General features: G+C 35.2%; 1 long non-coding RNA gene across 1 annotated transcript in view; it reads right to left on the bottom strand.

The window, feature by feature from the left end:
- Positions 1 to 3,797: 3,797 nt before the first annotated feature.
- The window catches only part of LOC139966002 (uncharacterized), a 41,764-nt gene continuing 18,788 nt past the window's right edge, over positions 3,798 to 26,773 (bottom strand). Inside the window, exons 2-3 of the long non-coding RNA XR_011792404.1 lie at positions 20,874 to 20,934; positions 3,798 to 4,444 (exon numbers count right to left, since the gene is read on the bottom strand). This is a non-coding gene — a long non-coding RNA (uncharacterized lncRNA). The remainder of the gene's footprint in view (positions 4,445 to 20,873; positions 20,935 to 26,773) is intronic.

Genomic DNA, 26,773 nt, shown 5'->3' with positions numbered 1-26,773 from the left:
TATTATGTCGAATGAAACTAGTACAGACCAAACTGTATAAATGATTTATATGATTTGTGATTATGATTGTGGAATGTTACTTTGTCATGCTAAAACCGAAGAATGTTTTCTCAAAGGCTGCAATTTTGAGCTAGCTTCTGATGGCATCATCGACCGTTTTACAAGGAAGAAAATTACCAGAAAATGTATGGTATAGTCTACGGTTACTTTCAGTCTTTCAACGCAGTACAAGGAGGGACGAAATTATATGCAAAATTATGCAAAAACAATGCCAATATAAAACATTATATAAAGTCATTTTTTAAAACTAAAATTCATAATAATGGGCAGGGCTAACTGTTTGTAAGTAAAAACGAAACATCTTTAAGACTGAGGTGTATCAATCTATTTTTGTAAACATTATGTCATGGCTTGGAGTGAGTAACAACAAACGCTACCACTGGACGCTTTTCAAAAGTACCGTTTAAAGGTATCAAGGATCATTAAAGAAAAGTTCACAGAAACTTAGTTCGAAGTCATATGGACTCATAGAGATACATAAGTTATAAATCAACTTGGGCTTAACATGCAGGAATTAACAAGCGGAATCGTTCCTTAATGCCCCTTGAGGTATAAAAATACAGCAAAACAGCTATTTCCTTAAATATATAGTTTAAATGGAAAACAAAATGACCACCCAGTTGGGACAACTTTTTCCATACTGTATAGTGTCAGTTCCTGCTTCAGAGCACTCGTATTGTCAGTACGAGCAGTATGAATATCATGTTTCTATCAGATAAAGGTTAGGAACTGTTTGTACTGTCAATACCAGTGCTTTGAAGCATATTGGAGTACAGTTTAGAGAGGTATTAGCATTAGGAAATTGTCACAACTGGCTGAAATGACCATAACTATAGGTTGAATATGCAATCTTCATAATTACAGGTTGACGTTTTCAATCACACCTATTTGCATCCGATAGTGCATAATACGTATACAGTCTGCATAACTATTTAACAAAGAAATAATATTAAACAAAATCGAGTTCTTCTCTCATGAATATTCATCGAGTTGATGACTCGATTATACTTTTCAACTAAAACGTGAGACCAGATGGTACCATCATTCATGTATGCATTACTGTTCAGGAAATGACCTCATTATAAAATATGAATATTGATTAGATAAATACTCGTATGACTTTTTAACTGATCGTCATCATTCTGATTATTACTTCTACATTTGTAAGAGGTTATCGGTGTAAAATAAATTCCTTGATTTTTTGTTAATCATATAAATACACACCTATACATGGTACTTGGCTAATAATAATTTAATTGATCTTTCGGGCGATAGAATGGGGGCGATTATCACCCTTTCAAATCGTAGATACATCAAGGCAAGTGTTACTGTTTACATGAGACTCAATTAATTGCTGTAAGGTAAATTTCTATTCTGTTTACAAACTAAAGGTCTGCAGTGATGGTTGCTATCGTGTGACTGTGCGTACACATCGCCGAATCTCCAAAAGCTTGTTCCAGTCAAACATTCTTCGGGCAAATCTATAGACAGAACTTCAAATTTACATACGCAGAGGAAACTGATAAGAAAGTCATTATCGGCTTGTTGAAGATAGTTGATTAAGACTAATGGTGACTACGGTGTTTAAGGAACACCTGAAAAGCTGTTGAACTCAAAGATAGTTCGTTTCGTATAAGTCATTGCAATGTCAAGTGTGTTATGATATGTAAGCCTTTTGTCATATTGGTAATAATGGTCATATATATATATATATATATATATATATATATATTATATATATATATATTATATATATATATAAAAATATATATATCATATATAAATATATATATTATATATAAATATATGAATATATAATTAAAAAAGCAGAGATATAAGATATGACTCATAACTGTAATTACAATAGTATTAGGCTATATATGCCCTCTACAATGATTAAATGTTCTCGGAAAACACTGGTTAAGTATTAACAGCAATAAGATACATATGCTCTGGAAACAATGCCTTGTACCGCCGGGTACGGTAGGCTATAAACTGTCCGAGCCAATGATGCTGTGTTCTAACTTGAATTTTCTAACTTAACCTTTAGTTATATGAAAAAGTGCAAAAGGATTTGTGAATAGAACGGGATTCCTTCCAGTGACCTCAGTCATATGTTATTCTATACTGAGCTAATTCAACCTTCATGATCCCTTTGTAGTTTGTTTCTTTGTGGGATGCCAAAAGTGTATTTAATATCGTGTAATCTGGAATCAACATCCCTATTCCATTCGATTCAATCTGGAAAGCTACAGGGAAGCGGTTTCAGGAGCAATTTTTTTTATTAAAACATAGATTTATACACATGTTAAAGAACAAAATGGACTGGCAAAATATTATAAACTTTGATAAGAGCAAAGATATTTTTTGCTAGACCGGAATTCGAATCAAAGCTTTTAATATGTAACACAAGTTTGCACACATTTGGATACAATGAACCCCCCTCCCGCACATAAAAAAGCCTCTCTATGTCATATTGTTACACAAAATACAATAATGCTTTCATATAAATATTAAAGTCCAAGTATACTATACCTCTGGATTATGCAATATTAAAAAGAAATATGTAATATTGAAGTCATTATTTAACAGAGACAAACACACGCGCATTAATCTTCGTGGGTATTTCTTTCATCTTTGTTCAAACAAAACTGCCGCTGGACTATAGGATGGCGATGCACAGTAAGTTGTCGTTCAGTGAATGGATTTTCGTTGCCCTCCCCCCCCCAAAAAAAAAAAAAAACAGGTGCTTTTAAAGAATATATTAGAACTTGTCTGCCAATCCAGAGTATTGAGTACGTTTACAATCTTATTGTCTATCACTTAAAATCAAGAAATACACAGGTTCTGACAAATAACTTGACTGTTGTTGCATGAGAATGTGGTGGGCTGAGGGGAGGGGGGGGTAGTTACACCTTGTTGACTGTAAATTAAGACAGTATTGGAATCGTATATGTTTGAATTTGGATTTCAAAGTAGGCCTATACCAATTTGGACTTAAAAAGACCAGTCTAGTTATTGTAGCCTAAATATTGTTGAGCCTGTAAAAAAGGAACATAAAATTTAGCTTCATAGTCTGTACTGTGCTTTACTATTAACATTTTGAAACTTCTTGATTGCATTTTTGGAAGAATCCATCCGTAGTGTTCATTATGATGGGTTTTTTTACTGGTTCCAACCTGATATTACTTTGTAGGTCAAACCTGACTATCTTTTTCCCCTTTTCTTTTCTCTCTTTCTCTTTCAAATCCCCCTCCCCCCACCCCCCACCCCCCCAAAAAAAAGTCCTATAGTTTCTGAATAATGATATTGTATTTAATTGATATATCTAAGTTTCTGACTTTTTAGTCTCCTCTGTGCAATATCTATTTGGAGGATATGCGAATCGAATTTAATTCTACAACTGTGGAATGTTAGCTCAGTGGTTAACGCCGGTGCCTTTCAATCATAAGGTCCCGAGTTCGAGACACTCCAAGATTAAATGTATCCCGTCCAGTTACAGAGTTATTGACAATTGACAATTCATAATCATGGTCGTTAAATATGAATCTAAGAGCCTGACTTCGGTCAGTTTGCGGCTTTGATAAGCCAATGATGGCTTCTTCGCGAGTTCCTGCTTGCAGGAGGATCTAAAATACATACATACACGCATACATACATACACGCATACATACGACTGCAGATGCATGCACACGCCAGCATTGAAAATAGAGAGAGAGAGAGAGAGAGATGTCGTGTCCCAGTTTTAATGAATGATTTAGACAATAACGCATGTACGTAAACAATTCTCCAGCAGATTTGGCCCCACAGAGGCTGATAGGGTAATAACAAAAGAACAGAAATCTGCCCAAGAGAGTTATCCACTTATTGTAAAGACCTATTATGGTCAAAAGTTTGCTACCGATCCTTATAGTGTACTCCTACAGCCTCACCGACAACACACTAATCGCATTATTAACAAAGGACTTGTCGCCTTATAATACGCACTCACACGGTCTGTTTTTGTTGTACCATTGTTAAACGGACGGTCTTTTAAATGGAATAAGGCAGAAAATTTGTTTTGGAGCCATTGGAAATTTAATTTACACCAAAAAGAAAAAAAAAGAACGCCCAAATTATGTTACCGCTACAAGTGGATTTTCTCTGCAAGCAAAAACCGAAAAACGGTGTTTTGGTTTTACGTTCGTTTTGCCACAAGTAAGTAAGTAAACAAACCATGAATGAAGATCAAACGAGCCGCCTTAATTAGTCCCTTCTTATGTATACCTCTTAACGTTTAGCTGATAACATCTCGTTTGCACTGTCGTCCCCTATATATGGCATTCCCGTCTCTTAGCATGGCGGAAGCTTGGCCTTACTAGGGACAACAAAAAGTATCCCATCTCTGTTTAGAAAAGAAAAAAAAAAGAAGAACTATTAGTCTTACTCACATTCTAAATAGGTAATTTGCCGTCTGGCGTCACCTCTTTCGTAAATAAGATCGAGAAACTTAGCAAAACCTTAAACGATAATTAAGCAAATTTGTGGAGCTATAAAATAATTAGACCTCCAAAAATCCACTTTGAATAAACCCGCAAGTCACACAATGGGTTGAACAAAGTCCCACACAATTTCGATAGAGATTAAAAGCAAAACACATATTTTTTTTTTACCATGACGCCATATATAAATGTCAAAGAACGAATTTAGTGAAGAAACAAATTGAAGACGAGAAGAATTATTAATTACATGGTACACCTGATATTTCTGAGATGACAAAAACGTGACAAAAACGTGCAAGTACACACATTAGCCTGTCATTTATCTACCTGTAGACGCTAACATCAGAATTAAGCTTCGATCTAAAAACAACATAAAAAAACACTATATAAAATAGAAGAAGAAAAAAGAACGAAAGAAAAAGAAAAAAAACAGTCCGTGAATTTGTTTAATTTCCTTTGAAAATGTCATTTAAATGTCATCCGCAGATTTCATTGTTATACATTACCCGTTTTTTATTTTTTTTTCTTTGCTGAAATTTTTTTTATAACACCGTTACGTTATAAACATGTCGAGATTTATATGCGATTTGACATTTTGAAGGACAGACAAAAAACGTTATCATTATAGGACTATGACATAAAAATACATTTGTTTTACAGAATGTTACTAAATCAGGGCATAATTTTTTTCTGTGAAATTTTTATCGCCGACTGATTTTGTAATTATCCTCGTGAGAACATATAAATATTTCCATGTATTTTAATCCATTGCGCTCTTTGTTCAAAGATTCTATACTTGAAATTAAGTCTTAAACGATTGTACTGGAAATGAGCAAGATCCAACAAATCAAAACCAATCTTGACATATGCTTTTAACCTTTTCTCATTTTTATTCCTCTATTGTCGGTACATTTGTACACTATTTTATAGTTTTTACGTACATAGCGAAATTTCCTCAGAACAGAAATGATTTTAGTAAAAAAGATGGACAATCCTGAAGTCATTTTTTGCTCTGTCCTTTATTAAACGAATTTATTGGATATTATTCTGAGTGAACCCCGCCACTAAGTGGTAAAATAAAAATAAAAGGAAAATTAATACAATTTACAAGGAAATGCAATAAAAAACTGTTACTTAAGTCCACACAAATCGCATCAGAAATTCAGCCCCACAACACCCCCCCCCCTCACAAAACAATCAAACCTTCTTAATGAGTACTTATAAGATTTCATACAAATTTGTTCGACATTTTGTTATCGCGGTGGTTATTAACTTTGCTAATAAGCAGTATAGACAACAGTTATATTATTAGTTGTAACCAAGGGGCACAACCAAAATCAAGGGGCACAGCCCCACCCCCCCCCCCCACCCTGGCTCCTCACCGACAGACAGAATAAAATATTACAAAAAGTCCTAATGTAGAACATAAATATACATCTTATGCGGTACAGCTTATATTATCAGTGCAAAATGTTCAAAATTGTCTAAAAAGATTCAAAATATAGCACCAGCTTGCTCCCAGCATCCTCCAATTTGCCAAAATTCCTCAAAGGGGTAGAGGTACCATTCCCCTTGTACCAATATGTTGGTTACACCCCTAGTTTAACCAAATTGTAAATCTTAGGTCGTAGTTAAAGTTGTTCTATATATAACCAAATGTGAGTGACTATATTACTGCTTTGGTCAAAATGACTCAAAGATACAAAGATACATTAAGGCTGACTGCGCATGCGTCCCATTGCTCACAATCCAACGAAAACACTAATTAAAAATAAAATGGTCGATTATTTGAAAGATTTTCCGTTATTAATTTTTTTAAATTTTTAATTTTCGAAAAACAAATTAATTCAAATACATAGCATGAGAAGAAAACAAATAGAAATATAATCTCAAATACTTTATTTAAGATTCACAATATTAACTTTTATCAGTTTTATTCAATACTTTTTTTTTTTTGGCACTTTTAAGGTGGTAAGATTGTGTTATTAGAGAACTGAGAAACTGAAAGAGAACTGAGCATTATTTTTTAATATCAAAATTAGATATAATGTAATATACATTACAAAATGCATTAACCTATAACAACAACGTTTTGCTCAGGAAAATGCTTCTATATTCTCAGTATAAACCTTAACCAAATTTGAGCTCCGTTTAGACCAAATGTGGACTATTTAATATAACAAAAATACAACAAATACTTAACCTGGCTGGTCAAGAACTGTATCACCCCCCCCCCCCAACCCTCCCCAGTGGCAAAAGAGTTAGATATTTGACAAAAAAGTATGAAAACAAAATTTCATCTTTAATATCTTCATCAACATTACATACCCGCTAAACCGTTTCTCGATCTCCATCCATTACGTCATCGTGTCTAGCAGATCTTAACTGACAATGTCATCTGACCCAAGAGATCATGTCATTATCATATTGTACTTATCCTAAGGCTTAACTTAATTCTTGTACTTTTTTTCTTCTTTTATTTTTATTTTGATGAAAACCTTACATATAGTACAGTTCTGGCTTGTCTATCGTTTGATTAGGTTTGATAAATCATTGTAGTATATCCAGTAATCGGGTGCATCTATGCGTATCCAAGCAAACCAGCTATTGTGGAGTTATATATGCTAGTTCTCTTTTAAAACCATTTACATGCAAATGAACTATTTTCTGCCTGAGTTCACATTTTATTTTCCAGAGCAAAGAGGAAGAGAGAAAAACAGAGGAGAGGCAGAGAGAGATGGAGAGAGGTGGAGATAGAGAAAAAGAGACTGTATGCGCAAAGGATTTCTTCACTAATGAGATGCATTAACGCGTTAAGGTGATTCCATGCATCAACTGGTGATATGCAATCCTTGAAAAACTTGAAAAATTAACCCCCCAAAAAATTTACTTCAACGTTGGCTGGCTGGTTGGTTATACTACAAGGAACCAAGCTTCTATTTCATTTCAGCCCATATGCGGTTTGTAGACCCGACTTTTAAATGATGTGATAAAAGTTTGGGAATCTTATCATAAAAAATATTGGTAACTTTGTTGTTGTTGTAGTATTACATTATAATAATGGAAAATGCACGACATACTTATATACAAAATTCTTGTATGTTCCCACCCGATTCTCGCAAAATTTGTTGATCCATTGTTGACATTTCATGAAATAAAATATTTTTCCATTCCTTATATTGGTTAAAGTATGATTTCAAACTACGATGTAGTATCTTGCTAGATTTTTCAAAATATGAACATTTTAATTCATAATTTCATTCCTTAAACTATTGTTTCACAGACGTTTTTCTTTCTTCACACTTTGGACCGTTCCGTAATCATTTGAAATGAGATTTTTCGACTCCGTTCTTATTGTATTCTGGTTTCAAAACCAACCCCCCAAAAGCTGTCTTAAATGTTAAAAGACATCTTAATTAACAGCTATGTAATTTAGTTCAAACTCACCTGGTGGAACTTCAAAGGGTCCGATATTAGTAGAGTCTGAGAGACTTAATGGCCTGTGTGGTAGACTAAGTAGTCCAGTCGCTTTAATTGATCAGCCTCAGATGTTTACAGGGTCATTTTCTCAAAAAGCAAAATCTATTTATTAAATTTTATTCTTTTCTGAGTCAACAGGGTTGTCACACAAGCACTTACAAGCTAGTATTTATCACAAATTAGAAGCTTTGAAAAATTTCCATTTTCACGCAATAATTGTTAATAAACCTTGAATATAGTCAAGCTGACTAGCCTACGTATCCAATTCAACGTAGAATGCCACTTTAATGTAAAACTAATATTTTGACAACTAGAATTTTAACATGCTCTTCCCTACCTTCTTTCCTTTTTCCCCTTTTCTTTTCTTTTCTTTTCTTTTCTTTTCTATTTTTTTTTGTTTTTTGTGGGGGTGGGGATTGGAAAATGGTTCTGGGTCATTTAGACAGTTCGGAACGCTTTGGAGAAGACTATTAGCCTTGAAACTGACATTAGTTACAATAACAATGTTTCTCTTATGAGGTTTCAGTTTGAGAAGTATCAGGTAAAGCGATTAAAGATACCTACATAAGCGCCGATGCACTTGTTAATGTTCCAGATGGAAAACAACAAAAGTGTGTGATTTAACCAAATTCTCCGCCTTTAATTTGTCTCTCGTGGATAATTCTATGATATGTTTTTCTACGCTTTCACGATCTTTCGCCAAAAATTTCACAACAACAAATTGGATGTTGAACTCAAGAATGTACATATTAACCAAGAAAAAGTGCACTCTCGGTCCTGCATAAGAAGTGCCATAAAGACATTGATGATTCATCTTGTTGAAAATTAAAAATAATAAAAAGTTGTTTACAAACAAAAATGACATAATGTAGAAAATATCAAAGAAACCATTGTTCCAATTCCAATTATTGTAATTATGATATTCAAGCTTATTGGGCAATGATATAAAATGGCATAAAGGGACAACACATGATTCTGTTTTATCTCTATTATTGTATTAAATCTTTTCCATTGTTTTTCACAAATACAACTGTAAGACTCACCTCACTCACCCCCCCCCCCCTTCCCCCACCTTCCACCTATACTTCAAATCAATGTTTAAGTTTATGATGAGGTCACTCGATCACGACTAACCAAGAAAAAAATGCCATCAATTTTACACGATTTACTTATTTCTTCGGGATTATATAATCATTTCAATTGTTTGTTACCGTGTTTGGTGCAAATCCATTTAGGGTGCCCCAGTTAATGAATATTCATCCAAATTAAATTAGCATATAACCTTCCATACCGTATCTGCATAAAGCAGGATGTAATGAACTGGCCAGTCGGTCAGTTAGATCAGTTTCTTCTGTAAACTTGATACTTTGTTATATATACTTTGCTATATAACAAAGTTAATATTTTGTTTATATATATATATATATATATATATATATATATATATATATATATATATATATATATATATATATATAAACGTAGTAGATACGTGAATGTACAATGTTTGGCCACTTCTCTGATAATCAACTATACGTTTCCACTGAGCTATGTCTATCTTGTTGTATAAATGTCCAAACAATATTTCAATATCATTTTTTTCTTTGTCATTAGTTTTCAAACTAAACAAAATATAAACGACATGTTTACATTGTATGCATAACCTTCATATACTTTGCTCATAAGAATCGGAGGCTGAAATTGTGACTGCAGCTAAACTCTCGAGACTTAAATTACGGATTTGTTAAAAACCCTCTTGGAAATAGAAAATATATTACTGTACTTATTTAGACTATGAACACAGTATCACACTTGTAACGAATTGTGTGGCTGTGTGTGGTTATAAGTGGAATAGGGTTATAGGAAACGCTATCAGTTGCTTTAACATACTATTCACTGCACCTTACCACAATATCCCACCACACCCCATCACAACCCCACCACAGCCCATCACACCCCGCCAACCCGTCACATTCTTGTCACAACTCACGCCCCCACCGACTACATACAACATTCCCATACATCCTCACCCCACGACACGTATCTCACCACTTTACCTATGCCGCACCCCTAACGCACCCTATGACACCCTCGTTGTTGTACATAGCAGCCTTTACTTGCAGATTCCCCCTCTCCCACACCCCACTCTCCCTCCCCACACCCCCAATTCTCCCGCCCCTGTGTGAATATCATACTGTACCAATGCCCTATTTTTGGGTGGTCCTGGTTCTTTGTGAGTTGACCTCTGCGTTCTTGAAGCAAATCCTGTAAATACTTGACCCAATAATTTACGCTAATTGCGCTGAAGTCTACGTCAACTTACTCCATGGTAAGTTAAGTTTTCTCTATAAATTGCCAGTCTTTTCTAACATCACAACCATGACCCCCAAACAGAGGCGATCCTATTTTACTAGACACTGTATAATATAGATATGATTCTGCGAAAGTGTTAAATACAATAGCTTGGTAACATTAATATCCTTTTCTAATTGAGAACTATAATTTCTAAGATATGAAATCATAACTGTTACTGCTCAAAAACGTGTCGTTTTGGGAAAGGTTGCGGAATATAGTCTGGTGCATGCTGGTTGGCTACTGACACGACCTCCTTTTCAATTTTCTATTACTAAAGGACAAGTACTTCAGCATCCTATAAATCGGGTCAAGTTTTGAAACGTTGTTAATTCTTCAAGGCTAAGTTAGGTAGAGTTATTTTTAAATTGATTACCATTTATATCTTGGCGGCGTTGTCTACCTGGCGTGTGTAATGTTTTAAAAATCAAACTCAAGAGTTAGCCTAGTTATTGCCTTACGAAACATTCTTTCAGTATATATATATATATATATTTATATATAGGCCTATATATATAGGCCTATATATATATATATATATATATATATATATACGCCTATATATATATTTATATTATATGTATTGTGAAATGTGACAGTTGTTATTTTCATCGCTTTAATCAGTTTTGCATAGTTCTCAGGCAGCCATATACTCATTCAGTACTGCTATGGGATATAGAACAAAACACCAGACCGCCTCCCTAACTCCCCGATCCTTGCCGCACACCCCCTCCCTCCCCCCCCCCCACCAAACACACATTTTTGAGAAAAAAAGTTGTAATTGCTAGTTACGTGTCAACTGGTCAAACCAACTTAGGCAAATCGTTCCTCTTGTGTGAGCGGTGTAGTATGGACTAATTGGCCTCTCTCTTGATATAAATATATATGATTTGTAGGATCTTAATCTAATAACTTGAAAAATTTAGTAGATTTGAAGATACGTTTGGTGAATCGAGGGTAGGGAAAGGTGAGGGAAGGGACGGGATGGAAAGAAAATATTAGATCAATATATATGCCCCATCTCCTCCCACCTCCAACCCCCTCCCCACCCTACCCCAGTCCAGTCCACCGCCCCCCCCCCCGCCCCCTTGAATGATGGCGAGGGACAATGAAAGCAAAACACATCACGATGTAGACAAAAAATTGGATTGACAAGAGAAATTAGGAAACCTAAAGAGATGTTTACTAAAATATTTACAACCTTGTTAAACACTTACTACAATCTGCTTAAACAATTACAAAATGTGAATACTACTGGAGACAAGTAACATATTTATCCAGATGGCACAAGCAAAGAAAAAAACAACTATATAGTGACCAACCTACACGTTTTAAACAGATATGGTTTTCCTTTCAAGAAAATGGAAAAAATTGATATCACATTACCATGCAGTGACATGTCGTTCATTATTTAACAAAGAATTATCTGTTATAACATCTTTCAAATAGAATATTCAATTGCAACGTCTGCATATGTAATTCAGACAAGTCACGTCAGTTCATTCAATGCAGGCGGCGGAAGATGGCTCAGTCGGATCGAGTAGGGAGGGTGGGGGGAGGGGGAGAGGCACAACTTCGAAGGGCGAGCGACTTTGATTTAAGGGGGCAAACAACAAAATCGTCTCAACACTTTCCCATAAAATGGATCCTCTCTGCATTTTGTACCCCACATTCCGGTATTTCAGCACAACGGCATCTTTTTAGTTACTTTTTGCTTTTAATAGTTCAACAAAAGGGCACTTCTAATTACCTATTTCCATAACTTCTTAATAAATGGGAACTTTTCAATATAACAAGTGTACTTTTATCATTAAACAAGTGGGAATGGTACTTGTCGTTAAGTAAAATGTCACTTCTTATTTCATGTAAAGAGAATGTATTCACAAAATCGGGAAAGGGGTGGTGAGGGGGGGGGGGTGTGGTGTCGGTGCGTGTGCATGTATACGACAACACCTATCAAAACAAAGAAAAATCGCTCACTTGTAACATTTGCCCTGGTTTTGGTACTGTTTCCAGATTGAGCTTTTCTTAAAATGTTAGAACTATGTATCCGATAACGCTTACAAATTTCAGTTCTCATTTTAAAGCGTCAAAAAGACTTATAATTATCTATCTTCCAAGCATGGTTTAAAATAAGACGATATCACCGAGAAAATGTTTAAACGGATAAACAAAATAATTATCATTACAGAAACATTCATATTTAGAAAGTAGGCTAAATCCAAAAATTGTTGAAAATGATTTCGTTTTTCGTTACTGTTTTAATGGGCAATAACCTTGGTTGCAACTTTTCATTTTAGTCTGAATTCGAATACGAATTTCTTTCTTGTATCTCTCTTCAAATTTATGTAAATTACACCTTCTTTATTCTTTGTCTCAGCATTTTTTACGATGGCGTGAGGCTGCGCCTTCTTTCACTTCATAAAAACGATTATACCTTCCGGGGTATGACCCATATCCCATTAACAGGACCGCCGCCGACGAAATTTGGGGGCGAACAACGTCTTGTGTTTTTTCCTTCGTAATTTTTTATAAGACTTTTATTTCCTGAACTAGGATAAGACTGGGGGTCATTTTAACCATTAACATGGTATACCTTTCTGCCGATGTCTCTTATTTATTTACATAGACAGTAGACTATGTAATTAGTAAACTACCAACATTACTTTTGATCAAAACATCACGTACAAATTATTTCGAGACAAAAGTTCTGTTTGCCCTAGTTACTTTATTCTTTTTTCTACATTTAACAAGTCTAATTTGCACAGAAGGAAGTATCAAATCTTTGTATTCTATGATCTCCGCGTTGTATATATTTGGTTCAACCAAAAGAAAAAAAAAGAGTGAAAAATAAAATAAGCGTATTTATTGCAATGTTACTATAGCAATAAAAATTGACCTGATAAGTTGTTAATTTCGGGTTGCTATTAGATACGAAATATGAAATAATTCAAAATGATTTGGTTTTAGGTCACTGATGCGAAGTGAACAATATTGATGCGGTTAAAACCAGTAACCAGGATTTCGTTCGGTTTCAAATTATAGTGCTGAGAGATAAACATAGCCTTTTGCAATAACCAACAAAAAAAGTACTCTATATATCCCTGCAATACCGCAAACGTAGCCTATAATATTGATAAAGCCTAAGTGGTTGACGCGAAGAAAATAAACACAAAATGTACCTTTATTTTCACTGTACTGTATAAAAAAGTATTCGAACCTTTGAAATAAACCAAAATTTGAGTTTTCTCATATTTCTCGTGATGGTGATACGTTTTCTCAGCCGATATTTTCTTGTTTTACCATCACAGAAAAAAGTATAAAATTGTTCATTTCTTTGCCAATTGTGAATGTATCGAAGTATTCTTATGTAAATGTACACTCCTACTTACAGCATGTATTGGAAACAGTGTAAGACCATTATTGGCCGAATAATTGGATAATGAAGTTTTCTCACAAATATACCTTTTTCAGCCTTTTTTTTTTTTTTTGCTCATTTGTTTCAACTTTTAATTATTTTTTATTGTCTTTTAATGAGTGCAGTGAATACTTTCTATTGGTTTCAATATGTTCGTGAAAATGACATTTTTTCATGAAATGTATAAACCGAACAATATAAAACCGAATTGATGCTAATTTAATGGTTTAATGTAATACAGATGTATAAATAAATAAAACCGAATTGATGCGAACTTAATGGTTTAATGTAATACAGATGTATAAAATGAGTAATATCTAATACTGTTGTCATTGATTGTATTTCAACAGAATTATACAAAACTCTTGAAAAATTGTCCATGAATCTAGTCCCACTGTATCTAAACAATTGTTTCCAAGCCTTAATTGAAAGGACTTGCTCGATTTCAGGAAAAAGTATAATATTTATGATATTTATATCTTTTTTTAAAAAAAATATTTATGTAGATTATATATTAACGTGCCTATCAACTGGGACAATACTACCGCGTTCTTTTTTTTAGATCATTAAATTTGTGCTAAGACTTGGTTTATATATTTTATTACTACAATTTGTATAACTTTTCTAGATAAAAGTTTGTGTTTATTAATTAATGACGTGTTGTTTACCGAAAAAAAGAAATACTTGCGAGTTTAGTACTCTCGGGGATATGTAGTATAATTAATACCGTTACTAACACAGTTTAAAAATATGTATACATAAATAACCAAGCTTTCAAAGGTTTTTCTTTAACACTTGCTGAATGTACAGAATGAATGTACAGAAAAACAACTTTCAAAATGTTTGCTGTGTTCGTCAGCTTTTTGGTTCACAATTAATTAACAAAAATCACGTGAGACACTCGTCATAGATGGGCTAAATTTCAAGGCTTAGAGCCAATAGATATATACTGTTAAAACAATAATAATATCATAAAAGTTATGAATATTTAACTTACAAGACTTCAAACAAATAATGGACCGTAATTTATCCACAACTCAAACAATCAAAATGACCACGCAATAACTTGAAAAGCAGATTTCTTTGAGAAGTGGAGTCCCATGTAGTAACACGATGATCATTAACCACAAATTAAACCATGAAGGTTTATGTTATTGCATTGGTGTTACAATATATATATATATATATATATATATATATATATATATATATATATATATACACACATCTATAACCTCCAGGACTCAATGTATACTATATTTAAGACTAGGCATATAAAATTTACATTTTTATTACTAACGTTTACATGTCTAATCTGATTTAGCGTACAAGAATCAAGGTGAACGATGAGGGGTTGACTGATTAATTTCACAAATCTTCAAATGTTTTTGTGTTAACCTTTTTATTCTCTTTCCATTAGCTCTTCTGAAAATCTGTGCATGCATGGACGAGCCCACGGGACTTTGGGGGATCTACTCTCCATGAAAAAATATCCACAGTGATGATCATTTGCTATTTCTTTATTTTTTATATTGTTTTATATTGTTTTATATATATATATATATATTTTTGGGGGGGGGGCTAGTTAAGGTACCGCAATGCTTTATTTCGCGTTGTTTTGTTATTTTGTATCAATCTGACAATGATATTTAATATCCACAGAAAATTAGATACCTATCATTTGTATGACGAAGGGATCTATGAAATTACAATAATTAGGGTTGTTTTCTTCATTCGAAAATTATTCGCCAGTTAATCCAATTGTAGATGATATCGACATCTTTCACAAATTAAATGAATTGCTTTGTTTCATTTCTATATTTTATATCCATGATTGTTTTCATTCCCGATGCGATTAACGGTGCCACTAAAATAACAGATTATGTTTCCAAATACACTCAGCATATATCCAACCAGATTGGTAACGAGGACCAGCACAAAATCCGTGAGCTTTTGAGTGAACAGGAAATCCAGAAAGATGTTCACTTTAGGAATGGATATACCGTAACTCTTTGTATCTATAGTTACTTCATTATATTTATAATTATATGAATAATTATAATTACTTCTAATGGAAGTCTATCAAAAGTTTGGTTTTCTTGCCAAATTGATAACTGTCTGGTATTTTTTATCATCTTGCCCCCCCCCCCCCTATGTTCCCGAAACTGTTTATCTCTCCAATATTCTGAGTTTCGTTATGATTGCTTTGTGATACTTGAAATTGTGTAAAACTGTTATAAAAGTTGTGGACATAGGACTAGGGAAACAAGACAACAACATTCTTTATTTTATATTTATTTATTTATTGTTTTGATAAAGGATGAAAAAATAAACAAACCATATTTTCACAAAGCGAATCCCGCCAACTCCCCTCCCCATCCCATCCCTTCTACTTCGGATTTACCCCTCCCCTTCCCAACTGTAATTGTCCTATGTGCGGTCTTTGACCCTTTCGGATGGACTTTTAGTCTTAATTTCAAGGTTATTTATAGAAATCCTTAATTGCGAATGTACCTAGATCCAACATATATATAATGACATTGGATTCATGGTTCATGGCCCTATCTGATATAGGCTATCACACTTTATTTATATATTTGTAAAATTTGTAATATTTTATACAAGAGTGACTCTTTTCATCGACAATACTTTTCTTTTTCGTTCTTTTCTTCTTTTGAGAGAAAAATATATCATGCTTCGGTGTTTTTTATGACTAGAAATAGTAACGAGTTTATTTGTTAATGGTTGTTCTCTGAAAGACGAAAACAGTCTCATTGATCATGTATATGAATGGTTTCATCTCCCCCCTCCCCCCCTTTCTTTTTCTACCGATTTTACTTTGTACTTATAACTTACTTTACTCAAGCGCAGCTAATTACTCTAAGCTTCGAAACCAGTAAAGACGATGCTTACTATAGTCTATGTATAGTACATTGTATTATATTTGTAGACTCCGTTTTTAAAGTAGCAGATTCTTTTTTTGGGGTCTTTCTTGATCAGTTTTTCACTATATTTTCTAAATTTTTACTTCTAGTTTTAGTTGAACAATTGTCTCAAATAAATATTGTTAGTTTCTTATTTCGGGCATTATTCAAATGCAGTCGCGATTTCTTTATTCTCAGGTTAAGCAATAAATGGCAATAATACGTTCAGACAAAGCCTTATTATGTAAAATATGTAATATTTATTGCTAAATATCCCATGAAAATATGTTAGGTCTGAACTCAACAAAATTAGTTTTTTTTTATATTTTTGTTGTTGTTGTTTTTTGTGTTTTTTTTTTTCTTGAAAAGCAGCAAACTTTTTCAAGATTCTACCCATAGCTTGTGACATTAATCCATTGTAATTAATAATACAAGATAATTTTAAATCCTAATTCAAATAACAAGAGCGTTTTTTATATACCATATGGGCTACTGTTAATGGTACCTCTTCTATAAATGTGTTTTAGGTCGAAAAGGCTAAAATTATACTTTGTTTACTGTTGTATAGTTTTTGTTGATGATGTTGTTGTTGGGTTTTGTGTGCGTGTGTTTGGGATGGGGGGGGGGGTTAAACACGACAGGTTTTTTTTTTTCTCAAGATTTTACAAAGATGTCTTGTAACGTAACTCTCCAATCTAATTAATTAAAACAATATTATTTGCTATATTAATACCAACTGACAAATGACTAGAGTTTTTTGGGGGTTCTGTTGCAACATATTTTAATTAATGGCTTCAACCCTTATTCCGTAAAAGGCAACCGATTGCTTTAAGTTTTGATGAAGAAAAATGAAATGTATTGCAAGCTGGAATCCCTGATGTCTATCCCAGACCATGACTCATCGTTACTATAACATTGGATGTCAAAAATGAAGTATTACCCAAACATTTAATCACTTTAAACATTTAATACCAATGAATATCACGAAAGCCATGTTCAATTCTCGTGACGAGAATTTATGGTGTTTTGTTGTAATTGAACAGTTCACGTTGTGTATATGACCTGAGATTAGTACGACGGTTGGGGTGTATATAGTTTCAGCCGAACCGAATTGTAAAGTTGCTTATAGTAGCGTTTTCGACTTGAATATATTGCGCATTTATATGCATCTGTGTTATAACATGCTAACACGTGTTATGCTAGAGGCACATATTTATTGCGGCCTGTGTTAAAAAAAAATAATCACGTAAACAAGATGCATGTGATGATAACGACTGTCCATTGGAGTCTACACAGGCCTACTTTCAATGGTTACCTTCGTACACAGTACAGCGTTTACCGATAGAAACGAGCTGGAAAACAAAATCCCCCGCGCGAGTAGTCTTCGTTTACCAGTTGTCCAACCATTACTAGTCTATAATACCACTACGATTTACTGTATTGTATCTTTAACATATCTAGCTCTCGCATGCTCCCAAAACATAACACGTGTTAGTGTGTTATAACACCTTGGCATATAAATGCATAATATGCTACACGTTAAGAACAAATATAAGCTCACACCTTTTCGGCTTGGGTGATAGTTTAGGGAGATATTCGAGATAAATATGATATATTTCTATGATATTAATTGTATAGTACTCGCTTTGCTCTTGTCTACACAGTTTCGACACAGTTGAAACTAAACAACAACAAAAAAATAACAAAAAAATGGGGTGGTTAAGTACGGAGTGAAGAAAATAATTTCAAATTTAAATTAAAAAAATAAATTTAAATTAGTTAACCTAAAAAAAAAAATTATATCCATGAGAATATGGGGAAGCTTCTAAAATGGCGATCGATTTACTTTGGAGAAACAGAATGCCATTTGAAATTTAAAGTTAAATGTTTCTATGAACTTCTTGCAATGAAATCAAAATAACTTTGGAGACATTATTGGTATTGTGTTAATTGTTGTTGTTTTTATCTTCTTTTTTTCCCTTCTCTTTTCTTGGTTTTGTATTGCTTTTCATAAAATGGTATTATTACTTATATTTATATATAGGTCATTGAAATGATTTTCTCGTTATTGAATAATGTCACATTTTTCAATTATTCATTCATTCATTCATCCATTCGTCCATTCATTCATTCATTCATTCATTCATTCATTCATTCATTCATTCATTCATTCATTTTTTAAAGCTTAGAACTTGTCACCTGCAGTGCGTACCGTCAGCAACAGAGGAACGCAAAGGGTACGTCTGTAGGAATGCAACATGTTAGTAAATGCATCGCCTGTCTGTGGGGGTAAGGTGAGATGAGGGACAGGCAAAGATTGCCCGCAGAGATTTGCGCAGTTTAATAACAGCCCATCGTTACACATACGGTTATTACACACTTTCTTATTGTTTATTTATATGACACAAGTGTTGACGAATAGAAAGACGTCTCTCGAGTTCTCAATTATTGTTAATATTTTGCTGGCATTATATATAGTTGGTCTATGGTTGTGTGCATAGACTAAAGAAGGAAAGAAAAAAACCCAGAGCATTTCATGACAAGATCTGTGAAAGAGATCAACCTTCTGATGATAATGACCATACACGAATTAACATTGCAATACCCATTAACGGCATTAACTCATTTCCGTTAACTGATATTTGAGTACAAGGTCGTTCGCACACTATGTGTTTTATTCGTTACAGTAAACGTTCGATATGAAAAAACAAACATTAACAGATATTTTTGTAACTGTTCTTCTTTTTATCCATGACAAAAGTTTGTAGGTCGTGATTTTGGCGTCAGCCGGATAATTGCGATGCGTTAAATATTAATCCCTTTAAAATCAGAATGACCTTGCATGGATAAAAAAAGAGGAGAAAAATATCAACTTTTCCTCAGACAAAAAGTGTTAGGAAAATATAAGAATTACATTATGAAAAAAACATAACCAGTGAGTTAAGTTCAGATGATGTTAGGTTTTAAACATTTACTTCTTTGAATTGATGGATATCTTGGGCGATATCTTCCCTTGGCAAACCAACAAAACAAAAGTGTTTTTTGGTAAAAGTTACCGAAGGCTTCCTGAAAGTTAGTGACTATAGCGTAACTCAAGCAAGCATTGGTAGGACCCCCTCCCCCCCCCCCGTGCGCTTGACCAAGCCTGACGAGAGGGGACGGGAATGTGTCCTCTGGGCCAGGGGTTATACTTGCTTGCCCGCGAAAATATGCATGGGCCCGGAAAACATGGGATATATAAATAGTTCAAATAGGGGACCCAGGTGAAATAGTTGATCCCCAGGCCCGACCTGTCTCTCGGAGTCCCTGCTTGTAGCCATTGATTTTACCGCAAAGTAGAATCCATTTATCCCATTAATGGTGAGGTAGTTGGGGATCATATGCATATTTAGTTATCACTGTGAAATGTTGATCATCCTTTCAAATTTATTGAAGCATAGTTCTCAATAACCATAGTAAAGTTAGACAAGTTGGTACAACATAATCCATTTTCAAATTAAAGCATTGATCATATTACTGACAAGTTGTAAACTTTAGAACTAGGAACTTGGTCAATGCTGTGATGTCGAGACCTATTCAAAGGATAACTAAACAAGTGGATCTCCTTCTGAGCAAGAGTACAGAGGAAGTTGTTGACTAGCTATCTGAGTTAAAGGGATTTAGTCTCTGAGCTTTCGACAAAATTTCCTTCAAAGTTTTTTATCTTTAGTTTTATTTATTTGTTAACGAGTTTGATTTTGCATCAATACGTTTCAAATCATAGACTGACAATCTTCTGTATGCTACTGTGATAGTAAACTGATATTTCGGATTATTGAAAGAAATAAACCAAACTGGTGAAATTAATGGGGAGGAGAAGGGAACGTATTAAAGGTATAAAAACGAACGAAACGGACTGAACCGATCGAAATGGATTAAAGTAATCAAATAATATAAACAAATGATAGAAATAATTGAAGCAAACGAACGAACAAAACAGATTTAGTTAATTGAACATAAAGTCATCGAAAGTTAGCAATTACAGAAAGCTCAATATTTAAGTACTTTGAGTGTAAGTTGGGTGCTTTTTCTTGAATGTTGACTGCCTCTTTAAGTGGATAGGCTATAGACTTCCGTTGGGTTTCCCCTAGCGGACATATCGTCCGGATCCCGTTTTACCTGTTTACTGGACTACCAATCAGATAAGATCCCTCAACGAGTTCCGCTACCTCTGACTCGCCTGACCGAAAAAAGAAGAGGAATTTATCAACAAGGTACAAGGGAAGCTAGCTGAACACTTACACTGTAGTTCAACAAATAGAAAGTACAATTATACATACCGAATCCATTTTAAAACAATAGTAATTTGTTTCATTTTAATTGTGATTATACTACAATTACACGTATAGAACTATTTGTTTTATATTTCTACAGGTAAGAGTGTGTCTAGGACAGGGGACCTCAATAAATTGTATACGGCCAGAGGGAGAGAGAGAGATAAATAAAAGAAACATTAGTTGCTGCCAATTGTCAGACAACCGACACTAAATTGAGCAAATATGTACGGTAGACTTGGAGGGTCATCAAGGCTACGGATTTACTTAAGGTTGCATACCATAAGTCAGAAAGAAGTTTAACCCCTGATCCACCTCGCGGGAGGTCCTGCGGGGGATAATAGATTTGTTATCAAAGAAAAGACAACATTTTTTGTTTTATTATTATTATTTTATATATAAATATCTTTTTTGTATATATATTTTTTTACACATATATATTTTTAATATATATTATATATATATATTTGTTTGCATACACAATATAGAGTAGGCCTATATATATCAATCCGCCCCGAGGGTTCTCCTACAGGAAAAGTGCATGCCAAAAAAAAGCAGGAGAACATCTTTTTCGATATGTTTTCAAACAGGATCTGCTTCATTCATCTTTCTTATTCTCTTTTTCACTTTTCTTTTGTGTGGCTTGGATGTCACAGTACACAAATGTAAGTACAATGTGCTATAGAATTTGGTTCAAGTGAGGCAACTTTAAACCACTTTATCCCCTTCCGTGATCATACCAAAATTTCATTGATATTCGGTTAAAGAGGTTTGTTTTCCAAGTGACGAAAACTTCAGACTATCAGAGCGAAAAGTTGTAACGATTATGACATGGGAACTTTAAGATAAACATGAATGACCAACCTGCCATCTATCCAACGATAGGTAATGTTTTAGTTTGTGAGAAAACTTCTACAAGGACTTAGAGACTATGTTACTTTGACGATTTAGTGTGTAAGTCAATGAGGAATTTATGTAGAGAATGCTACCTGAAGGGTTTGCATACTCGATTAGTGCGTGCAATTAAGATGGTGGGCGGATTATTTACTTCGCAGGCCGGAGACGGAATTGGCTTCTGAACCATCATCCAGAGGATAAAGAGGGTTGCCTCGTCATGTAACGTATTTCATGGACTTTGCTTTTGTTGTTGTTGCTGTCGCTACATTTTTTTGATATGAACTTAAATGAACTAAACATTATTGACGGAACTGTTTCTGGATTCTAAGAGAATGTTCTATCCAAACTTTAACTTTAATAAAATATACCTTGTTGAGCGACGCACATTTTGAATCGATCATTTCAACACCGCTTTTTTACAGACGTTGCCGGATTGGATTGTTCAGTGGAAGGGACGCTCTTACTATACGTACCGGTACTCCAGTTCTCAACTTAACAATACCATTCTTGATACAATCTTCCTTCCAACTAGAATAAGTTTTCTTGTATCACTTCTTTCAAGGATACATCTAACATGTCATATACTCACTCAGGCAGAGTACTCGAATCAACAAGATACGTTATCCTTGTTTCTCGGAAACAAGTGAAACCAATCGTGGAGACAGTTGCATCCCAAACATCATTCAACATCTCCATATTTCCATGGTTTCTCGATAACATTCGAAATATCATAACCAAATTTCCTCTTATGTAGAGTGACTAGTGTATCGTGCACTTTATCGGGTCCAATGTTTGTAAGAATAGACCAACTCACATATGGTAGGTATATACTTAGCAGTTAATTGTTCTACCTTTACTTTTTTTCGAGAACATTGGCTGTATATCGTGTGGAGTTGTTAGCTCAGTGGTTAACGCCGGTGCCTTTCAATCATAAGGTCCCCGGTTCGAGTCACTCCAAGATGAATGTACGTCGTCCAGTTACAGAGTTGTTGACAATTGACAATTCATAATCATGGACGATAAATATGAATCTAAGAGACTGACTTCGGTCAGCTTGCGGCTTCGATAAGCCAATGAGGCTTCTTCGCGAGTTCCTGCTTGCAGGAGAATCTAAAACACATACATACATACATATCGCCTTCTCGACAACATTTCGACGCAAAACACGATAATGGCATAATTGCACACATCGTTCTCGGCAAGGTGGGTGTTTGGCGTGAACCCACTGCCCGGACCAAGGGTACTACCATCGCCCCCTCTCCTGTAACATAGAGTAAGCCCATCGTTGAAAACTTCATCTCAACAGCTCAAGAACAGTGGACGTATCAATGTCTTCCTGTCATTGCCAAGGAAATCGCCTATCACGCATAGTAGACTTCATCTCATGTAGAATGAACCTATCATTACCTTTTAACGATTCTCATCAACAATGACGTGCACAAACTTCCACAATCATCACATCCTATACACCTCAGATCATCTTCAAAGCGCCATTCCTTGACAAACTAACAATTGTCTACAGATGTATCTGTAAACATACTGGATTTGCTGGTTCGTGCTACTGTAACACCTTTTTACTTCCCTCCAGGTGCGTTATCTGCAACGCCCACATCTCGGAATCGGATTCTTTCACCAGTCACACAGACACACACACATACACACACAAAACAAATGGTTATATCACTTGCACTACCTCTAATGTCATTTAAACTTATTTCCGGCAGAGTCTGTGGTATTCAGTATGTTGGTGAGAACAAGTCTTCTTTCAAAAACGTTTATACGGACACAGATCAACAGTAAACACTTTCAAAACTGAAACGCCAGTTGGGCGATATGTTTACCTATCCTTTGAAATGTTGTCTCAACATCCAAGAAGGGAACAACTAAACCACCCCTCCTTTTTCCTTCCCTACCCTCTCTCCCCCACTCTCCCCTCCATTAAACCTCTCTCATCTTTTCTGTCCACATTCACAGGTTTTTTCTTGCTAATCCCCTTTCCTTTCTTTTCACCTCTATTACTAATTACCCCTCTGCCCCCCCCCTCAGAATTAATCTCCACAGCACTTTATCCCTCTGTTACACTCCTCAGAGTTAATCTCCACAGCCCTTAATCCCTCTGTTACACCCCTCAGAGTTAATCCCCACAACCCTTAATCCCTCTGTTACACACCTCAGAGTTAATCTCCACAGCCCTTAATCCCTTTGTTACACCCCTCAGGGTTAATCTCCACAGCCATTTTAATGCCTCTGTTACACCCCTCAGAGGTTATATCCACAGCCCTTAATCCATCTGTTAGACCCCTCAGAGTTAATGTACACAGCCCTTAATCCCTCTGTTACACTCCTCAGAGTTAACCTCCACAGCCCTTAAACCCTCTGTTACACCCCTCAGAATTTATCTCCACAGCCCTTAATCCATCCGTTACACCCCTCAGAGTTAATGTACACAGCCATTAATCCCACTGTTACACTCCTCAGAGTTAACCTCCACAGCCCTTAATCCCTCTTTTACACCTCTCAGAGTTTATCTCCACAGCCCTTAATCCGTCTGTTACACCCCCAAAGTTTATCTCGACAGCATTTAATCCCTCTGTTACACCTCCCAGAGTTAATCTCCACACTCCTTAATCCATCTGTTACACCCCTCAGAGTTGATCTCCACCGCCCTTAATCCCTTTCTTACAACCCCCAGAGTTTATCTCCACAGCCCTTAATCCCTCTGTTACACCCTTCAGAGTTTATCTCCACAGCCCTTAATCCCTCTGTTACACCCTTCAGAGTTTATCTCCACAGCCCTTAATCCCTCTGTTACACCTCTCAGAATTTATCTTCACAGCCTTTAATCCTCTCATTGCTCTTCTTGTCACCTTACCTCTTCTACGTTGTAAATATTTTTACTCTATTCGTTTCTCATTTGTCCAGTTTAACTGTCTGTCCATCTGTGTCTTTTAAAGTGTTGTTATCTTGTTTTCATTTCAGTTAGCCTCTGAAGAAGATCCTGCTATGAACCAAACGTCAAACGTATAACTTTTTACATATTCCTAGACAGGCTTTTTGCAGTACATAAACTGTTTGTTAACAGTTTCTTACTCTCTCTAATATCTTTTATCGTTCAGAGTAGACGAGGCGTAAATACTTCTGCTTTAAGGAGACTATAAAAATTGGCTAGATGGTCGAATTGTGTTGTGCTCGGATTGAGAAGAAACTGTAAAACATTGTGACGGCTTAGGAATAATTCATTAATTTCCATTATTCATTTTGTATGTGCTCCCGATATTGCTAAAGTGGAGCAAATTGAATCAGCATCATCAGTATCACCAAGTGATGTTTCTCTTTTCCCAGTTTAAAATCGTTTTACAGACTGAGGATAAACGTTTGACATTTGTTTGAGACTTCAGGAATGGAATTTCTCCAGCTTCGATTTGAGTACGGAGTTGTGATACGTTTGCAACAGGATTGCGATATTATTTAGTGAACATCTGTTGGGAGACGTTTCGTTACTCACATACACACTTGGTGGGGTGGCGGAGCCGAGGCACAAGGGGCAAGGGTCCCGGCCGAGTTTTGTGGAGAACCTCAAAAAATAACACTTTTCATGAAAAAAATCGTCTGGTTTAGATAATAAAAGTACCCTTGCCATTTTCGTACTTAAAAAGGTACCTTTTGATATTTTACGATTCCGCTAAAATGGCGAAAAAAAGAAAGATAAAAAAAAAAAATTTGAATGAAATGTATGGTACGGTATGTACAGATTATCCACGTTCTGTGGTAATTCTTGGTTGGCCATTTAGCTAAAACCATCGATGTAAAGCTGCATCATGTTTTGACTCATAAAAGTACACTGGCGGATCCAGGACCTTTGTTTGGGAGGGGCCAAAGTGGCATTAGAGTGATATGGGGGAGGGGTCTAAGGGGAGGGGGTGCCCCCTCCCCTTTGGAAAATTTTCTATTGCTGAATGCCCTCAGATGCAATTTGGTGCGACAAAAGTGTACAATGGTGATGTTAATTTACTTCTAAAAAAAATGTTTCCCAGGTGTAATTTTCTAAAATATTTATAAAACAAAGTTGGGATCATCTTTCTCAAGAAATTTTATTTCTCATAGGTTATAGATTTCTTACAACCAGCCTGTAACTGCAAAATGGTGTTAAACTGTAAATCCTCATGCTCATACATTTACATAGCTCCCAACTCTTGAGAAGGCAAATGCTGGTCCATGCCACGAATCGCCGTCCTGGGGGAGGGGTATAAGGGGAGGGGGTGTCCCCCTCCCCTTTTGAATTTTTTTGGAATCCTGGTGATGCCTACATGTAAAATGGTGGCACTTAGAAAGGCTTTTGTCATCCAACATTTTCTGAGAAATATGCATTTTTTTGTGTGTAACATCAATAAATTGAATAGTAGGTGATAATTCATTCTTTCCCGTGGCATTAAAATGTTCGCTGCTCGCCCCAATGGAAAGAAATATAGGCTAATTTGAGGTTCAAATGATGCTGTAAAGGAGGTTTTATACTCTATTATGCTAAATGCTAAAGAAATGATGGTTGCTAAGTCAAAATTTGATGCAAATTTTTTTATGCATACTTGACAATTACAATGCGGTTTTTTTCGGACGCTTGTGCGGGTCAGCGGGTTTGGGTGTTAGAATGCGGGTCTAATTCCCGCGAATTGTGGGTCAGTTGGGAGCTCTGCATTTAATTTTAAACCAGAAAACGAAAAGGTTTAGACTAGTCCAGGCGCGGCGGAACGGAAAAATTATTGGGGGGGGGGGGCTAATGTGTGGAGACTATCTAAGCGGAGCGCCACCATCGGTTGGCGCGGAGCGTACAATAAAATTTTAGGTTTTTTC

The sequence above is a fragment of the Apostichopus japonicus genome, chromosome 4 (genome assembly GCF_037975245.1).
Source record: "Apostichopus japonicus isolate 1M-3 chromosome 4, ASM3797524v1, whole genome shotgun sequence".
NCBI classification, from domain to species: domain Eukaryota; kingdom Metazoa; phylum Echinodermata; class Holothuroidea; order Aspidochirotida; family Stichopodidae; genus Apostichopus; species Apostichopus japonicus.
Note: the sequence above shows the minus strand (reverse complement) of the source record. Positions and strands in the feature narration are given on the sequence as shown.